Raw genomic sequence first — 6,000 nt, 5'->3', positions numbered from 1 at the left:
TGTAATCCATAAAAATATAACTTTTACATTTACTTCAGTTTACTGAGCAAACAACCGAGGCCGACGGAAGCCGTTAACCTGTACACTGCAAGTGTGTGTGTCTGTATGTGTGTGTGCATGTGTTATATTTATCCAGTGGTTAGAGATTTGGAGTCCCCATCATTACCACTAAAATATTAAACTGATTGGATCATTGCTAAATCAGGCTTTCTGGTTGTCTATTTACTAAAAAACACAATTGTGTAGTTTATGTTGTTTGCTTCGTGATGTAACTCGTAACTGTCTTCTATTTCCATGATGAAAAGCTCTTGCCGTGTCCTTGTTCTCTGCTGAAAACAAACACAACACAACTTGAGGTGATCATTATGGCTGATTGTGTACATTTCATTTAGTTTACCCGTGAGTGGCTCCCCGTGTTTGCGATTTCTTTTTTCTTTTTCTTTTTTTTTGAAAGAGAGAAAAAAAAATCTAATCCCAAGACAGTTCTTTTCCATTTGCTTCTTCTATTTAATTCAATGTAATACTGTACACAGAAGACATAATAATTTGCCAGAGAGTATTTTCTGAAATTCAACCCACTCAACTGCCTCAGGCTCTCTAAGTAAGACACCAGTCAATATAGCAAAGTGAGTGTTGGTGTGTCACAGAGGTGAAAATCTACATTTATACCGAAGAGTTTTGAAAACTGATGGTGAACAAATGCCAAAAGCATTAATGCAGACAGTACACGCATGCACAGTGCGCGCACACACAAACACACACACACACACACACACACACACACACACACATACACACACAAACAAAACACCTTCAGAACAAATGATGCATTTAATTCAAATGCCACATCCTTCACTTTCACCTTGATAAAATGTACACAATGTTACTTCTGCTTGTTTTGTGCACGTCTGAGTAATACTGCCTGCTCACTGTGCGTGTGTGTGCGTGCATGCGTGTGTGTGCGCGTGTGTGTGTGTGTGTGTGTGTGTTTGTGTGTGTGTGGGCATGGATATCACAGCAGCAGACGGGGAGGTGTTGATAACTTATTTGGCATTTTGACAGTGATAAAGGATATTTGTTGCCCTTGGCAATGCATAAAGTCACACACACATACACACACACAAATACATATTTACACTCGATGTATGGTCGTATATTTATCCAAAAACACTAGTATAGTCAGGAAAGCCATTGCTGATTTTGCCCACATCTTCCTGAAGTAATTCAGAGCGATGTACAGCTTTATGAGAGGAATCAACAAAATGGATGTTGAACTCGAAGCCCCAGCAGCAAAATTCTTTCTGACCTTCACTCTGTAGACCACAAAAGAGTTCCTATATTTTCCCTCTCAGTCATCAACATATTTAATACCCATATTTTCACCCACACAAATATTAATCTGCACACAGACGAAAACTCATGTTGTGGCATGTGAAATGATCACACTCTTAATCCAAGAAAACAATTAAGAAAGATCAAGATGCTTCAGAGATCACAATTATTCCTGTAGGGATAAAAGACAGATGTAAAGGAAGCTTTTCGGCATTAATGCTGAGTGCCTGCCTGGGTGCATGTGTGTTTTTGTGTAATCATACTCGCGTGTTACTCTCAGCAAAATAAGGAATTAACGTCTCTCTGTATCTTCAAAGCATTTGACAGAGTGAAGAGCAGCACGCCTCACATGAAAGTGACATTGGTGACAACTGCCCCACGAGGCACGGTAGCCTGCAGCCCACACTAATACTGTATGTGCAACAAGCTGCGTGCAAGATGCTCCTAATGAGAGATATTTATGGCAAAGGAAGACATGCTGCATCCACAAGTCAAAAAAAAAAAAAAAAAATGTTGAATGGAACACTGAAGGCAAGATAAATAAGTGTTAAAAGTCATTTCAAAGCATTCAGAGAATGACATGTCCCATACTGTGAGAACCAAAGCCTCAGTCCCCAAATGTTTACCCGCCTCTCACTGTTTCTGCACATTTTGTTTTTGTTTGTTTTAATCAGGGTAAGCGCGTCTTGTTTCTGTCATTTTGGTGGGCTTGCTGGCCCACTTGTTGTGAATTATCACAGAGGGGCTCTGCGAGAGTTAAAAAAACAGACGCAGGCGCCCACTCTGTCGCTGTCTGAAATGTGACAGGGTGAGCCCCCTCATGTTGAGCGTGTTTCACAAAAAGCATAATGGATTATCCACTCACTCTATGACAAGTGACTTTTGTTTGTTTTGACTTTACACTCTCTCCAAGACATTTTTTGACTCAGTTTTTAATGTCTATTTTTCCTCTGCTTTTCTTTTGATGGATGTCTATCCATGTGGTTCCTTACCCACCTCCCCCGCCGATTTTGATCTGAGATGAACTTTTATCCTATTGGATCTCCCGCGCTCCCAGGGGGAGGGTCTGGAAATAGGCTTATCCTCTGATTGGATCGTTAGCCCCTGAGGGAAGGGTACAAACGAGGTCAAAACGAAAACCACGCTTTTGGCTTGGTAACACACTGGTGCTGCATTAATACACACACACAGTTACACACACACACACACACACACACAGCATGCGTCAAGCCGCCAGAGAGATTATAGTGAGGTCTGGTGACCCCATGGAGAACAACGGATACAAAGTCACATCAAACTTCTTGACCTCAACAGTCGCTGCTCGGGATCAATGAAGATCAGACAGGAAGAGGTTGAGTTTGGGACTCTGAAGAATGAGGATGTGACAGAACAAGGCTTTAATTCTGTTAAATATGCTCGTATTTCTTATAAACACACTGAAATAACCACAGTAAAGTAGAAAATGTATTGGCATAAAATGCTTTCAGCAACTTCTTGTTCGAGCCACAGGTCATTCTGGCTTCAACTTCCGCAACTTCATCTTCTTCAACTTCAGCTATGTTCATCAACAGCAGGTCTCCGCGGTACCTGAGGAGCTCCTTCCAGGGGACTCATGAATATCGGAGAGGCGCTGGTGTCACTGACCCCTTTATTGCCCACACTAAACATAGATATGTTAAACAGAAGGCCTTTTACTTTACTACTATTATCCCCATTGGACCAATAAGCAATAAACAAAACTGGAGCAGCTATAAAAACACACGAAAGACAAGGTCTTAAAAGTTAGAAAAATGTTGGTGCATATCGAGTGGCTACGCTTCTCTGGACAGTGCACTTTCAGAAATTATTCTTATTTACAATTTTTCAGAAACACTGAAGACCCTTGCATTGAGCAATATATAATACCGATAAAGATGCCGGTGCTATTTATTGTATTTCTACAAAACAGCTGTTTAAAATGCAGAAAATAAATGTGCATCCAGAGACCTGTCTCGATGTCTCAGTCCTTCACACACACACACACACACACACACTCACAGCGTACATGCATGCACAGTTGGTGTGTAAGTAACACATTTCTGAGAGATGATGGAAATAGATCAAGCTATGACTTGTCATAGCAGGAGTTAGCCATAATGATGAGAGGTGTTAGAGGCAGTGGAGACAGGAGGTGGAGAAGAGAGGTATAAAAAAAAACACAGGAGGAGGACAGCAGAAGAAGATGTGACAGAGCACGTGTGAGGGACACGGAGGGAGAGAAGTGGCAAAAAAAAAAAAAAAAAAGCTGGGGAGAGAACAAGATGCTTGACTGCAAGGAGAGGAAAAATAAGAACAGGGAGGAAAAGTGTTGAGCAGGAACGAATTACATGTGAGATTTGATTCATGTGTCTTAGAATTTGTGCATGAACCGTAATGCAAGCTTGATTTGGGGAAGAAATTGACGTCAATTTTTAAAAAATGAGACTATAACAGTAAACCGTCTTCCTTAGATGACGCATTTCCCTTCATATGAATGGTTTTTATCAGTAGATGCGATGAAAATTTTACCCCTTTCATCGGAGTTCAAACTACTTCACCACTCGAAGCAGATTCCATCCATCCATCCATTTTCTACCGCTTATCCGGGGCCGGGTCGCGGGGGCAGCAGTTTCAGCGGGGATGCCCAAACTTCCCTGTCCCCAGACACTTCCTCCAGCTCCTCTGGGAGGATCCCAAGGCGTTCCCAGGCCAGCCGCAAGACATAGTCTCTCCAGCGTGTCCTGGGTCTTCCCCGGGGTCTCCTCCAGGACATGCCTGGAACACCTCCCCAGGGAGGCGTCCAGGAGGCATCCTGAACAGATGCCCGAGCCACCTCAGTTGGTCCCTCTCGAAGCGGAGGAGTAGCGGCTCTACTCCGAGCTCCGCCCTGGTGACTGAGCTCACGACTCGAAGCAGATTAAAGAATTTATTCTGAACTCTGTTGGTACTGGCAGTGAAAGTTGTGCATGGGAAAGTCCAGTTGTCAACTGTCAATAGATCACACGTGTTGACGAGTGCTGGTTAGTGACTTTTCAGCCACAAAAAGTCTGTGCCACCTGCAGATCTGTGCCATCTGTTAAGGTCTTGCATTTTCTTTGCCTCTAATACATCATTACCCCTGTTTACCTTTCACTAAAACACTAAATCTGCAGCCTTTTTTTATTGCACACCATAAAATAATTAAAGCAGTGTATGCAGTACAAAAGATATATCTATAAATGTTTAGACATTTACAAGTAGAAACAGCTTATTTGGTCCAGTTTGTTAAATGTGACATTTGAAAAGTTTGAATCATCTCCAGTAGGTATTGTTGATAAATTGAATGCTGAAAATTGTACTTTTTTTATAATTCTATGATATTTTAGAAGCTATATTGATCAAAGCATTTATTTTTTTTATATATATATTCTGATCTGATGCTTCTCTTATTCTAATGAAATGAATCCTGCAGTGTCCAAGCAGCTCATCTCACTTTCAGAATCCCTGACCCTTCATAGGAACCAGTGAACCACACCTGTTGGCTCTTGCAATCAGTATGCTTGTTTTTTCTAGCAGGTTTTTTTTCACCAGATGATTCCCTGAAGATCTACTCTTTGGATGAAGGTAGTGATTATCGCTGTGCTAGAACCAACATGAATCCTCTGGCTCCTCATATTTATTTATTTATTTATTTTGCCCAAAAGCCACAGAGCCATGAAATTTTGATGATGTGATGTGCCCAAAAATGAAAAACATGTAAATCTTTTATACAACTAAGAGCATAAAAATAAAAAAAAAGAAAATTCAGGATTTTGTCCTAATAAGGTTTTTACTCAATGAAAACAAAAACCAGCGTGCACGGGCTCTGCTGTCTGATGACGGAGACACCGTCTTCCTTTATGACTGATCAGTTTCCACCATGACGGCTGAATCAAGGACTGATGAATCAAAATCATGATTTCAAAAACACACTCGTCAAAGTAAATCTATTTGAATGACCTCTTATTTGAACAAATAAATAAAACTGCATCTGCAACCGAGCAAACAACTTTTCAGGCTGATTTGCGCAGTCAGTTTGTTTACTTCAGGGCTCTACGTTCTCCTCCAAATGTCTGCAGAGGATGTGTCAAGTTGGCCCCAGGCAGGCTGCCAGCTTACCTGCGGAAACTGTCTTTCTTTTCTGTGGAAATAAAAATAAATAGCCGTGGTGTCCACAGAAATGTATTGGTTTCTGTGATGGATATCTCCCTCGCTCCACTCTGTTGACCTTCCTACTTAACCTTCTCTTCTTCTGCTGTTTAGCATCTCGGCGAGTGAACTGTCCCACGCTCAGCCATGCATACCATCAACACACACACACATGTGGACGCATGAAAATTGACGGTCCAAGCCGCGCATGTGTGATTTAATTTGATTTCATTTTTGAAGATATATATTTCACTGAAAATATAAGATATATACGTGTTACGTTACAGATTCATCTTCTGGCCTCACAGCAGAGGGGAGGCGATGATGAAGGGCAAAGTGTAAAAGTCCAAAAAGACAGAGATAAGCTGTTAGGGATTGGCATGACAGCGCAATCTAATTTTAGACATGAAATAGACAAGCAAAGCGGAGACACAAAATAAACAACGGAGTGAGACGGAGAGGGAGCACAGACTATTTGCTAAC

The sequence above is a fragment of the Salarias fasciatus genome, chromosome 6 (assembly GCF_902148845.1).
Source record: "Salarias fasciatus chromosome 6, fSalaFa1.1, whole genome shotgun sequence".
NCBI lineage: Eukaryota > Metazoa > Chordata > Actinopteri > Blenniiformes > Blenniidae > Salarias > Salarias fasciatus.
The sequence above is the reverse complement of the archived record's forward strand: the minus strand, read 5'-3'. Positions refer to the sequence as shown.